The following is a 14,710-nucleotide window of genomic DNA, read 5'->3' on the forward strand; positions in this document are numbered from 1 at the left end:
ATAAGCACTAAACTTGTAGAAATTTTTTACTGCTGTGCAATTGCAATAATGTGTATTTAAGGAGTGGATATGCCACATCTCAGATCAAGAAGTCACTCCTTGTAGGATAGCCTGATGCCAGCACAGTAGAGCTACATGTCTATCAATACATTGGATAGTCAGATCTGAAACCACAGTTTGAAAAAGGAAAATGTTAAATAAAGTTTGCAAAATGTAAACTCTTAAAAAAGAAAAGAAAAAAAGATCTGTGTTTTACTGGATATGTTGGTCAATGTGCCTGCTCAGTCATGTCCGACTCTTTGTGATCCCATGGACTGTATATAGCCCACCAGGCTCCTCTGTCCATGGAATTTTCCAATCAAGAATACTGTAGTGGGTTGCCATTTCCTCCTCCAGGTGATCTTCTCGACCCAGTGATCGAACCTGCATCTCCTGAGTCTCCTGCGTTGACAAGCAGATTCTTTACCACTGTGTCACCCATCTACCTGTCAATAGTTCAGGTAAGTATGTTGTTGTTGTGCAGTCTCACAGTTGTGTCCAATTCTTTGCAACCCCATGGACTGCAGCATGCCAGGCTTACCTGTCCTTCACTATATCCTGGAGTTTGCTCAAACTCATGTCCATTGAGTTGATGATGCCATCCAACCATCTCATCCTCTGTCACCCCCTTCTCCTCCTGCCCTCAATTGTTCCCAGCATCAAGTTCTTCCAGTGAACTGGCTCTTTGCATCAGGTGGCCAAAGTATTAGAGCTTCAGTTTCAGCATCATTCCTTCTGATGAGTATTCAGGGTTGGTTTCCTTTAGGATTGACTGGTTTGATAAGTATGTAAGTCCTACATATCTACTAGTGGAAAGTCCAAGACAAAAGGAATGCATGTGATAGACCTGGGCCTCTGTTAACTGATAAGGAAACTTTAGGTAACAGTCTGTGAGGTGCTTCCTCCTGAAGCCAGTATGATAACTTGTTGTTTAGTCACTAAGTTGTGTCCAACTCTTTTGTGACCTCACGGACTATAGCCCACCATTCTCCTCTGTCCATGGAATTTCCCAGGCAAGAATATTGGAGTGGGTTGCCGTTTCCTTCTCCATCTTCCTGACCCAGGGATCAAACCCGCGTCTTCTGCATTGGCAGAATTCTTAACAGCTGGACCACCAGGGAAGTCCAGATTGATTGACTTTAAATAGAAACTTTTATTTTGCCACTGTTCTGTCCCTTTAATTAAATAGATTGAACCCTACTGTTTGCGATGGGCTATGTAGAGGGTTCACAACACTTCATTAAGCCCCTCTTGAGCCTGGCAGGCTGCGTGCGGTGTAGTGCTTCATGTCATCTCCTCTAGTGTGGTCACCTCTAAGGGACCTGGTTTTCAGTACATGCCAGTGTCCTCAAAATCCCCAGAAGAGTGCTAAGCAGGTACACCTGCTGATGGATCTTTAAACATAATGAAGCAGAAATGTGCCCTTCCATTCATTTATTCAATAGAAGTTTAATAAAAATACAGGCTGAACGATGTGTCGTTTTCTATAAGATGCTTTTGAGTGTGTAGGCCAGAATCTCACTTTTGCTTTAAAAGCTGATCTAGTCCTTTCGTCAAATAATGCTTTGTGGACTCTCACTGTGTGCCGCTAATATGCTCTTCAGCAGTATTGTTCTGAAAATTCAGGGCCTTTATTCTTCTTAAACTATTGCACTAGCACTATTAATTACTCCCCAAATTTGGTACCATCTATAAATTTAACAAATTTTGCTGAAAGACTCATTTGAGATTGTTCGTGATAAAATGCCAGCCCTATGCTTCTCCAAATCCCCTAGCTTCTTCTTTTTTTTTTTTTAATCTTTTGGCCATGTCACATGGGATCTCAGTTCCCTGACCGGGGTTCAAACCTGTGCCCCATGCATTGGGGGTGCAGAGTCTTAACCACTGGACCACCAGGGAAGTCCGAAATCCTCAAGCATTCTTAAAAAGTTTCTTGTTACATTTACTTTTTACTTACAACCCTTGGGCCAATTTTATTTAACTTTGACTTTAGGAAAGGATTGCATTTCTATTGAGACAGAGGCGTTTGTGTGTGTGTGTGTGTGTGTGTGTGTGCGTGTGCACACGCGTAGCCCTCCAGGCTCCTCTGTCCATGGGATTCTCCAAGCAAGAATACTGGAGTGGGTTGCCATCTCCTCCTCCAGAGGATGTTCCTGACCGAAGGATAGGACCCACGTCTCTTGTGTCTCCTGCATTAGCAGGCAGATTCTTTACCAGTGGCACCACCTGGGAAGCCCCCCGAGGCCTTGTGGTCAGCATGTAATCCTGAATTCTGGAACCTATGAATATAAATGTTGCCTTATATGGGAAAAGGGTCTCTGCAGATGTGATTGCATTAAGGGTACTGAGGTGGGGAGAGTATCCTGGATTACCCAGGTGAGCCCTGAACACAATCACAAACATCCTTATAAGAGAGAGAGGGAGGGAGAGTTGACACAGGCAGAAGAGAACATGTGTGATCACGGAGGCAGAGACTGCAGTGATAAAGCCACAAACCAGCGAATTCCTTACAGCTCCCAGGAGCCAGAAGAAGCAAGAACATTCTCCCCTCCCTTAGTTTCAGCACGAACTGATTTTGGACTTCTCATCTCCAACACCGGGAGAGGATGGATTTCTCTTGTTTACGGGCACCAAATCTGTGGTCATCTTTTACAGCCTCAACAGGAAGGTAATACATTGCTTTTCACTCAGAGCATGTGTGAGAGTACCTGAGAAACAAATGCAGGAAAGGCTTTTTTGTCTGGGTTGCATTTTCATGGCTCAGACTTACAAAAATATATAATAAGGTAATAGACACTGTGGAACTTACTTTACTGGCCTAAAAACAAAACATTTCAAGTACATTTGGATTCTTCCAGACACCCTTCCTCCACTATGTTCCTCTCGATCCATCTCTGAGGTAACTCACTCTCCTGAATTTGGTTGTCATTGCTCCAATACAGATCTTTAAATTTTTGCTACATTGTATTCCTAAAATATATTCAATTGTTTAAAACTTTATAAAAATGTGAACATTCTATCTTGCTATCTATATGATATATATATGTATGCTGCTGCTGCTGCTGCTAAGTCGCTTCAGTCGTGTCCGACTCTGTGTGACCCCATAGACGGCAGCCCACCAGGCTCCGCCGTCCCTGGGATTCTCCAGGCAAGAATACTGGAGTGGGTTGCCATTTCCTTCTCCAGTGCATGAAAGGGAAAAGTGAAAGTGAAGTCGCTCAGTCGTGTCCGACTCTTAGCAACCCCATGGACTGAAGCCTGCCAGGCTCCTCCGTCCATGGGATTTTCCAGGCAAGAGTACTGGAGTGGGGTGCCATTGCCTTCTCCGATATATATGTATATATGTATATATATTGTTTTGCAATTTGCTTCTTTTTGGTAATTATCTGAGCTATTTCCTTGAATACTTTCTACATGCAAAGTAGCATATTGGGCAACCTGGATGATACTAGACAAATCAGACAGGAAATTTTTGCACCAACATTATCCTGTTAAAAGAGCTATTACAGTATTTCCCCATGGTTTTAAAGGAAGGCTCCTACTCAGTAAGGTCAATCCAAAAAATGCAATAAGCTTCAAATAAGAGTTTATTGGGGGGTTTAAGAATTGCAATTCTGAAGACAGATTTGGGTAAAACCAGAAGAGTGTTCTGGGGAAGAGAAAGTGTCAGGGGCTTATAAAGACAAAAGCCATGACAGAAGAGTACAAAGTACAGAGCCATGTACTCTGACAGAAGAAAGGGAATATTTATCCTGAAGGGAAGGCTGTCACAAGTTGCTTTAAGGTGAGGGTCCATTAAATATCTTGAATTTCTGGAACTTTGGGCAGATGCTCTGGATGCCTGTGTTAAGACAGTAGGTGGTCAAAGGTCAGATTTCCATCTGGGCTGAGATGCACATAAGGCATACTTCCTCAGTGGCCTCCCAGCTGTGTTTTATTTAAAGAAAAATTTTTTAGGTCCCACTACACGGCTTAAAGGATCTTAGTCCCCCCACAAGGGATCAAACCCGACCCCTTGGTAGTGAAACCACAGAGTCCTAACCACTGAACTGCTAGGGAATTACCCTGGCTACACTTAAAGAGGTCTCTTAGCAATACTGACTCCATTTTTATTTTTCTTGCGCAGTATCTACCATCTAATATCTAAATATCTGACTATAACTTTGAGTTAATAACATGCCTATCTCTCTTGTTACACTAAAGCAGTTTAAAGCATGTGATTCTCCCAGAGCAAGCATCATTTTATCTTTTTGAGAAATCTTTTCATTGGCAACACCAGGTATATCATTTTCTGTACTTTACTCCTAACACCTGTAAGGCAATAGAACTCCCACTTATCTTTACAAGATTTTCAAGGTAAATATAACGATACTTCTCAAAATTAAGAATTGTTTACAACTTAGTCACAGAAAAAAAACTCACAAAATTGATACATTCAGATCAATACGTTAAATTTTATGTGATACTGATGTTTTGGCAACCTTGGTCACTATTCACAGTGTGAAGAGGATGCCTTTGGCAGTTGCATGCATCTTTGGGTTTGCTTGCCTCTTCCACCAGTTTTCTCTATTCAAGATTGTAAACTTTCATCTGCGTGGCACAATGTGAAGTCATTTGGCTTTCATTTGGCCCAGTACTACCAATAGTCCCAAGCAAAGGAGGCTCCTGCCTCCGCATTTTAGATGGTCTTGCATAATACACACAGGTACACACACACGTTTGTTTTTTTTTAATTGGCGGCTAATTACTTTACAATATTGTACTGGTTTTTGCCATACCTCGACATGAATCAGCCATGGGTGATGCATGTGTCCCCCATCCTGAACCCCCCTCCCACCTCCCCCCATCCCATCCCTCAGTGTTGTCCCAGTGCACTAGCTTTGAGTGCCCTGTTTCATGCATCAAACTTGGACTGGTGATCTATTTCACATATGGTAATATACATGTTTCAATGATGTTCTCTCAAATCATTCCACCCTTGCCTTCTCCCACAGAGTCCGAACATCTGTTCTTTATATTTGTATCTCTTTTGCTGTCTCGCATATAGGGTCATCATTACCATCTTTCTAAATTCCATATATATGTGTTAATATACTGTATTGGTGTTTTTCTTTCTGACTTACTTCACTCTGTATAATAGGCTCCAGTTTCAGCCACCTCATTAAAACTGATTCAAATGCATTCTTTTTAATAGCTGAGTAATATTCCATTCACACGTACGTTCTTTAAGGAGCAGATGAGAACCTCTGGCACTTGGCACTGGCCCAACACAACCTAGAGCCTAGAACATCTGCTCCTAACACTACTCAAGCCCCATGGAAACACTTCATATCTCTTGCCCTCTGCTTCTAAAGTGAAAGGCAGCTGGGCTGAAATGCTGTGCAGGTTTATTGGTTTTGTCTCCATTGAGGTCTGGGTTGGGGAAAAACCCAGTCTTCCTCCTGTGTGTCTCGTTTACACTACTGTCACACTCACAACACTTCTGACAGCAGAAGTGGGGGGGTTTTCACACAGTTCTGAGACACCAGCTGTGCTGTGCCCTGCTGCTGCTGCTGCTGCTGCTGCTGCTGCTAAGTCACTTCAGTCGTGTCCGACTCTGTGTGACCCCATAGACGGCAGCCCACCAGGCTCCTCTGTCCACAGGATTCTCCAGGCAAGAACACTGGAGTGGGCTGCCATTGCCTTCTCCGTGCCAGGTCCGTGGATCCTCCAAGTCTTCGTGTCCCTGGACTTCCCTGTTCTTGTGCTGTGCTCGGTCGTGTCCTACTCTTTGTGACCCCATGGACTGTAGCCGGCCAGGCTCCTCTGCCCAGGGGATTTCCCAGGCAAGGATACTGGCAGGGGTTGTCATTCCCTCCTCCAGGGGATCTTCCCGACCCAGAGATTAAACCTCTGGTTCCTGCATCAGCAGCCAGATTCTTCTTTACCGCTGAGCTGCCTGGGAAGCCGGATACCAGCTGAGTGCTCTACAATTTAACTCCATTCTGACACCATCCACCTGAAGACAGCATTAGACCCTACAGGGTAAGGGCTCAGTCTCAGGAGACTGCCCCCACCACCACCCCCAGTCCCCCCAGTCACAAGTACTAGGTCCTTAGGTTACCCACAACTTCTGTCTGACTTGGCTACAAATTGGCTGTTCCCGTTATCTCCTTTCCACCAGGATTTGATTATATGCTAGAAGAACTCAAAGAACTCTGGGAAATACCTGTGTTTAGCAGTTTATTAAAGATTGTGATAAAGAATACAGTTGAACAACCAGATAGAGATACATAAGGTGAGATCTGGAAGGATCCTGAGCTTAGGAGCTTCTGTCACTGTGGAGTTGGGGTGTACACCCTCCTGGTATGTGAGGACTTCACCAGCCCGGCAGCTCTCCAAATCCCGTACTTTGGGATGTTTATGGAGGCCTCATCATGTAGGCATGGTGAATCATTTATTCCGTTTCCAGCCCCTCTCCCCTCTCTGGAGACTGAGGAATAGGTCTGAAAATCCCAAACCTCTGATCATGACTTGAGCTTTCCGGTGGTGATTTAACTACCATTCAGGAGCCCACCCAGAATCACTTCATTAGAACAAACTCACTCCTATTACCCAGAAAGTTCCAATGGATTTAAGAACCTTGTTTCAGAAACCCGAGTCAAAGGCCAACAATTAGAACAGCAGATGCTTCTAGTGTTCTTATCACTTAGGAATTCACAAGAGTTTCAGGAACTCTGTGCCAGGAACGAGGTGGGGAGTGGAAGGGCAGAAATCAATATGTATATTTTTTCTATTTTCTCACAAGGTCAAAAATGGACACTGCTTTTTGGTACAAGGAATAGTTAAGGAGCAGAAGTCCTTAGGTAAGAAAGAAAACAAATTATTAACTTCTAAATGCCAGATGAATTCAATAAACTCTTGTACAACCAACAGTCATTTTTCTTTAATGCTGAATGTCCATTTCTTTGCTTTTCTCCTTATTCTCATTTGTGATTCTGGAGTTGCTCATGAGTTAGTACAGTTGGACTATGGCTGAGGGACATTTTTGCAATATTAAACAATTAATAGTCCTCTCATATTTGTATATATATCAGTTTATATGTACTATGAAAGTGAAAGTGGCTCAGTCATGTCTGACTCTTTGCAACCCCATAGACTATACAGTCCACAGAATTCTCCAGGCCAGAATACTGGAGTGGGTAGCCTTTCCTTTCTCCAGGGTATTTTCCCAATCCAGAGTGAAGCATAATACTTATTCTTTACTATCTGCCTCTAGTTATTCCTTTAAGAGATGGTAAAAATTGCAATGTAAGTGGTAATTTATGATAAAATAAATATATTCTAATATACTATGATAATCATTTATCATATATATCCCCATTTCAGTGTTTTAATATGATATGTAAAATTTGATTCATTTCTGAATCTAAATATTAAGAATTTAATCAGCAACTTCAGTTGTTTACTTACCAGAGAACATGTTTTCTTCAAATTGAAATTAAGTTTTAAAACTATCTTGAGAAGTACAATCACTTAAGAAACTTTGTCCAGTTTGACATTACTTTTGTTAAATTAAACAAGGATCCCATTAGGCTAAGGTGGCTCTAAAGCTGTGACAAACCCCAATGTAAGCCTGTAAATGACTCAAGGTTATGAAATTGAACAATCACTAACAGCCAAGTAGTCTTTAAGTTATAGACAATCCATTATTTCTTTACTTCTGCCCTTCCTCTATAAAACTCTCTACCCAGCTCCTATCCATGGAGTACTCCTAACCAATTCCAGTTTGGTGCGGTCTGATTCAAATTGATTTTTGCTGAATGAACTCTAACAATTTTTAAAAAATACTCTTAGAACTTTTAATACACCTCAGTTTATCTTTTTTTTTTTTTTAAATTGGAGCATAGTTGCTTTTCAATGTTGTGTTAGTTCCTCCTCAATAGCAAAGTGAATCAGCTATAGTACACATATATCCCCTCTTCTTTGCATTTCCTTCCCATTCAGGTCACCAGAGTAATGAGTAGAGTTCCCTGTGCTATACAGTCGTTCTCTGTAGTCATCCATCTTATACATAGTAGTTTTATATGCCAATCCCAATCTCCCAGTCACCTCGGTTTATCTTTGAACACACCATTTATGTGAAAAATCTTATCATCTTATAATGTAAATATTTTGCTGCTATAAAGGCAAAAGAAATTAATTTTATAAACTGTTTATATATTTATTTTGCTACTCATATTGAATATCAACAGACCCCCAGACATGAAAAATAAAGTTTGTTGTCCTTGATATTTAGCCAGCTTTCAGTCATCTGGGGGCTTCCCGGCACTGTGGTAAAGAATCTGCCTGCCAATGCAGGAGACACAGGTTCTATCCCTGGGTCAGAAAGATCCCCTGGAGAAGGAAACGGCAACTTACTGCAGTATTCTTGCCAGGAAAATTTCCATGGACAGAGGAGCCTGCCAGGTTACAGTCCATGGGGGTTGCAAAGAGTCGAACACAACTGAGCACACACGCACACAATCATCTGGATCTATAATCTGGCTGTGTGTGTGTTAATCACTCAGTCATGTCGTATTCTTTGCAATCCTGTGGGCTGTAGCCTGCCAGGCTCCTCTGTGCATGGAATTCTCCAAGCAAGAATACTGGAGTGGGTTGCCATTCCCTTCTCCAGGGGATCTTCCCAACCCAGGGATTGGACTCAGGTCTCCTGCATCGCAGGTGGACTCTTTACCATCTAAGCCACCAGGGAAGCCCATAAATCTGGGTCCTGAGTGTAACTTTCAGCACCACCTTGCTACACTGCTCAGCAGTTAGAAAGACAAGGCCTCATGCCTGCACAGTCTCACTACCTCTGTAGAATGAAGATGAGTCTGTGGGCCTGCATGATCATTTATCACCCTGTGTATAAAGCACAGAAGGGGCTGGGCAGAGCAGGCCTGCCCTGAGCCACCAGGGTGGCAAGGATCTGGGAAGAGCTGGTGGCGTTCAAAGGCTTTGGGAAGGCTCGGGAGCTCTGCCTTAGGGAAGCAGGAACTCTGCTCCTCTTCTATTTTAGAGCTTTTCCTGCATCTTTAGAGAGTAGTGTTTTTTTCCTTTCCACCTTTTTTTCTTTTTCATTATCATTACCTCTAGAGGGGAATGGTTAATGACGTTTCAGATTTCCCAAGCAAAAATAAATAACTAAATACTAAGGAATCAGATTTTGTTGGGTGGGGCTGAGCTTTGACAGGCCACAGCCATTGTAATGTCTAAGACTATTTGCTCCCCTCACCGCCACCCAAGAACTGTTTTTCACCTCGTCTCTTTGGGAATGCATGTTATTGAAGGATGCTGCTGCTGCTGCTGCTGGGAACGTTGCTTGCCACCAAGGGATGCTCTCTTCTTAGACTTTCCCCTGCCTGCTTCTGTTCCTCTTCTGAATCCCTAAGGATGAGTTCAGCTGCACGTTACAGGGATCCCTATTAAACTGCCTAAGACTTTAGGGATATGTGTGTGGGTGTTTAAAAATATTTATTTATTTGGCTGCGCTGGGTCTTAACTTGGTTGCAGCTCACAAGATCTTCAATCTTTTGACAAGGCATGCAGAGTCTTTAGTTGCAGCATTCAAACTTAGTTGCAGCATGTGGGATCTAGTTCCCTGACACGAGATTGAACCCGGTCCCCCTGCATTTGGAGTGCAGAGGCTCAGCCACTGGACCACCAGGGAAGTCCTGGGATGTGCATTTTCCATTTAAGAGGTCCGGAGTTAAGTGCAGCGGCTCAAGGACGCCATCAAAGACACACTTCCCATTATGCGCTCAGTGATCCTCGGGGTGTTGGGAACGTCTCGCTGGTGGCCACAAGATGGCGGTAGCAGCTCCAGGCATCAGGGCCTCACAAGGCTGCATTTGAAGGGAGAGGAAGACAGGCCCACAAGCAGTCATGAGGGGCAAAGGAAGGGCAGGCAACTCACAGCTGCTCACATTTCTTTCTCTCCTTTTTGCTTACTTCCTCCCTCCTTTGCCTTTCGGCTTTACCTTAAGTAGCATTCTGCTAACCCACACCACATCAGAATGTACCACATCAGGAGGGGCGCAAGCAGTAGAACTACTGGTCAACCTCACGCAGGTTATTTAACACCGCTGAGCCTCAGTTTCCACACTTATGAAGTGAGGGTCATAGACTAGATGCCTTATATAGGTAAGCTTTTTACTGAAGTATCACATAAGGGCTCACAGATCAGAAAGGTACTGCTTGATGGATTTTTACAAAGAACTAGCCCCCCTATTAAGAAACAATATCATTACCCCAGAAACCCCCACAAAGGTAACACTACTCCACTTTTACCTCAGTACATCAGTTTTGTCTGTCTTTGAACTTTATACAAATGGAATCAGCTGGAGACATTCTTTCATATCTGGCTTTTTTCACCCAACACTATGTTTGTGAAATTCATTCACCATGTTGCATCTTTTTTTTTTGGCCACACTGTGCAGCTTGCAGGATCTCAGTTTCCCATTCCGGTGAGTGAAGCCAGACCACCGCACACAGTGAAAGCCTAGAATCCTAACCACCAGACCACCAGATCTCCCCACCACGTTGCTTCTTCATTCTCCTTGCGGTATAACATTATATTTGTGTCACTACGCTGTTGACTGTCATGTGGGTTTTTTCTAGTTTTGGTTACTGTAAATATCTGCTTCTATGGAGATCCTTGAATCCATCTTTTCTTTTTTGGGGAGGGGGCCATGCTGTGCAGCTTGTGGGATCCTAGCTCCTTGACCAGGGATGGAACCCATGCCCCCTGCACTGGGAGCAAGGAGTCTTAACCACTGGACTATGAGGGAAGTCCCTCTTGAATCCATCTTTTGATGAATATGCATATGCATTGTTTGTATGTTTTAGGAGTGGAACTGTTGGGTCATATGATGTCTGAATGGTCATTTTCTAGATGCTTTTTAAAGATCATTCCTCGTGATGGAACCAAATATCATGGGTCACACAGCTAATAAACAGGCTTTCCATTCTGTCCAAGGATTCACTAATAAGACTCAATACTAAGGCTTCCAGTACTTGTCAGCTCAATACCGTTCTCCAGCCCAACCTCTCAAATGGGTAGACACTACAAAGGAGTATACATATACGTACACACTCCAGAGCCATCTTGTAAAGACAGTCAGGTAACAGGTAGCCCTCTGTACTGGCAATGAATCACATTTCCGTGGCCAGATGGAGCTCATGGAAGCTTGCAGGGTTAGCTAGAGAAGTCTGGGGAGGTCTGGAAAACATCTACTTCATTGTAAGGTTCTTTACAGCCAGAGCTGTGATATGAATCTGTCAGCAGATTTTAAGCACCTGGTAAATACTCAGTAAAAATAAGCATAAAATTTAGGGCAAAAGGACCAAGTAATTAGAATTTTATAAGAGAAAATTGCCTTTCTAAGCAACTTTTCATCAAACAGAATCAGCATGAGCATCAGCTAGGATGTTGTTTTAAGAAATGCAGATTCCAGACCCCATCATCCCTAAGTCAGAATCTCTTAGGTGGGTCTAGAAAGTTGCATTTTAACAAACTCATTGGTGGTCCTTAGGCACCAACTTCACCATCTGTATTACATTCCCTGCTGCAGAGGGTCTCCATGCTTTCAAGCTAGGAGCTTCTACATGGAAAGATGAAACGATCCTATCACTTACCCACAAGCCTCTGTGCTGTTTCTGGGGTAAGTTCTAATTTCTTGTTTGCAAAAGGCCTCCAGTGGACCTTCTGGCTTTTGCTTTTTCCTGGGACATCACTGGCTAAATTCAACTGTGCACACAATTTTGCCTCTGTTGGTGATAGTGCCTTCTCAGTTGCCCCTCTTGTTGGAGGCGGCCCGCTGAGGCTTTCTACATGTCACTCTGAATGCCCTCTGAAAACCTCCTTTGTCCTCATTAGCCGTCCACTTCAGAAGTGGTGGTGTTATTTTGAGGCAGGGTTTGGGATGTCATATAAAATAAAGCCATGATTGTATGAAAAACCAGAAGAGGATAAGCAGCTAACACAAACATGAATAAGGCCTAAGCACATGCTGTACCAGGGGAGAGAGAGAGAATGCTTCGCTGTGACTCCGCTTTGTTTCTGAGGTCTGGCTGCTCATGGAAAGCCCTGATAGACTTGCTGTGAGGTTTCAGGATTCAGGCGTACTTACCGAATTCTGGGGCCCCGGGCCCTGTCTTCTGAAAGTTTCCAGCCTAAGTGCCCAAGATTCCTTATGGACAGGGATGAGGGGATGGGGAGGTGGGGGAAGGCCCCATGCTCTGTTCTTGGGTTCTGGTGGCACCTCCCCCATGCACACACATCCAGTGCATTTTCCTCAGAGCTGAGCCCTAGAAACCCAAGCTTCCCTCCATAAATTCCAGTCAACAGTACAACCTTTTGCTCCAATACAGACACTTCACATTTCCTCCTTGCCACCATGTTGCTTTGAAAAACTTTTAGTAGAAGCACAGGCATATAGTCTGGGACACTTGCTCTATTTCAGTGACAGTTTTCCACCACAAAGAACACTGAAATACAACAGGAAATGGTGAATATGAATAGGCAGCCCCAGGCTAAATTTGAATGGTGGAAACTGTATTCCAAAATGTTTTCCATAGAAGTTCACTTTCTTTAGTTTTGATGACTACCCACTGGATCATTGTGGCCACAAGCCATTGACCAACCAGGAAACTGGAAAATAGACTGTTTCATACGGGCTTTTAGAGACTCTGTTTTGTTTTTGTTGTTTTAAATGGTAGGAGCATAGAAAAATGATACACTGACCCCAAATGAGCAAACAGAGGAGTTTGGAGAGTAGCCTGTTTATGAAAGCTTTATGATTATCATTTCATAAAAATAGTAGAGAAAGCACAGAGGGAAAGAAAGGGAATTAAAATTTAGGGAACATCTATCCATGCCAGCATTTTGCTGGGAATGTTACATAGCAAATGCTATTTTGTTCTCACAACTGCCAAGTAAAGTAAGTTTTATTATCTGCTCCCTGTCCTTCTTGGTTTAGGAAGTGGGTTCATTTAGGTTAGGTAACTTGCTCATGATCACCCACCTAGAGTTTGGAATCAGGAATTCAAATAGTGGTCCCTGTTCATTCTTCCCTGGCGTTCTGAAGAGAAAGCTGTGTGGAGTCTGAATAAAATAAGATCTTGATTATGGGAAGGTGGCCTGGGTGTTTAAAAAAAACACCATTCAATTAAAAAAAAAATCTGTTGTACATCTATAGAACTCTCATGTCTAGTTATATTCATGCTATTTGCTTTAATTGAAAGAACAGACAACAGGGTCTGTCATAGTTGTAAGCATCCCTTGAATATAAAAGTATTAATTTTATTCAGCTCCAAGAGGACTGGACATTGGCATTCCTGTGAGGTAGATTTAGTATTTAAAATTGTTCCCAGTATCCTCTGAGTCCTATTCTCCTCAACCAAGGTAGACCCACATTGGGGGTGGGGGGCAGGGAATAGATGATAACTTAAGGACTAAGGTCGGATGATTTAGACCAGGGGAAATAAGGGAAGGTCTCAGTGAATCCCTGGGAGATGTTGTGGGTCAGCTTTAGCTCTTGGCATTCTCCTCCTGCTAAAGTATCATTTGCTTCTTTGGAAAAAAATCATGTGATGGAGACCACAGTGAATCCCAGCTTCAAGATTAGTCAGGTGATGGGCCTTCCCTGGTGGTCCAGTGGCTAAGACTGTGCTCCTAATGCAGGGGGCTGGGTTTGATTCCTGCTCAGGGAACTGGATTCCATAGGAGGCAACTAAAGATCCCACCCGCTGCAACTAAGACCCAGGGGAGCCAAAAAAAAAAAAAGATTAGACAGGTGAAACTGGATAGACCTTAAGAGTTTGGGAAATAGATCAGGAAATGTGGTCCCTTACAAGGGCTCCCCTCCCTATTACTGTAGTATCAATCTCTTCTAACATGGGCTGATGACCTCTACTGACTTGAACCTGAACACAGAAGCGGTGAAGCCAAGTGGAGAAAGGAGGTGAACTTCCATCCTCAAATAGCCAAGTAACGCCTTGACTATCTCCATCCTGCTAACGAAGGTCAGAGTCCAGCCCAGCCAAAAGCCTGGAAAGGAAGCACAGAAGCATGAAAAACAACGTCAGGGAATCTCACGATGCTTTCAAATGGCAGTTCGGTCAAGGTGTGCGTTTAAGAGTCATAGATCAAGTGTAGCACTCGCTTTTTATGCTCTCTCTTCTGAGGTTCTACCTTACATAAACCTGGTGAACTGCAGAAGCAAGAAGGCATGGGGATCTCAGCGTGCATCTGATGAAATCCACAATGCCTCCGCGAATTCCCTTGTAGGTTTCCCCGCCCGATGTTCTCTGTGCCCAGGGAGCCTCATAACCTTTTATGCCATTCTTATAAAATGCTTCGTAGTTCCTTCTATCTTGGGTTTGAGAGGCCAGAAAATCCCAACTCAAGTGAGTGTCCTAAAGCCCAAGCGTGGCTGCCCCTGGGCGCAGCAGTAAACGCGGCTGGAATGGAACAGGGCCCTCCAACGTCTATTTCCACCTCTGATTTCCGTTAAACATTAGCTCCGGGGTCTGCGCGCAGACCCCAAGGGGCCGGCCTCCTGGAGACGAGCTTGGACACTCGCCCGACAGCCGCGGAGGGCCCGGGGCGCACTTCCTTCGGGACGGCGGGCGGGGACGGAGCCGACCG

The 14,710-nt window shown here is 43.7% G+C and overlaps 1 protein-coding gene across 1 annotated transcript in view; it reads left to right on the plus strand.

Moving 5' to 3' along the window:
* Positions 1–3,045, plus strand: part of KIAA1958 (KIAA1958 ortholog) — a 168,699-nt gene extending 165,654 nt beyond the window's left edge. Inside the window, exons 4-5 of the transcript XR_014064547.1 lie at positions 397–500; positions 2,597–3,045. The gene's annotated coding sequence lies outside the window, so the exon portion shown is untranslated. The remainder of the gene's footprint in view (positions 1–396; positions 501–2,596) is intronic.
* Positions 3,046–14,710: the final 11,665 nt, after the last annotated feature.

Source organism: Giraffa tippelskirchi, chromosome 1 (genome assembly GCF_054371585.1).
Source record: "Giraffa tippelskirchi isolate mGirTip1 chromosome 1, T2T-mGirTip1v1.2.pri, whole genome shotgun sequence".
Taxonomy (NCBI): Eukaryota; Metazoa; Chordata; class Mammalia; order Artiodactyla; family Giraffidae; genus Giraffa; species Giraffa tippelskirchi.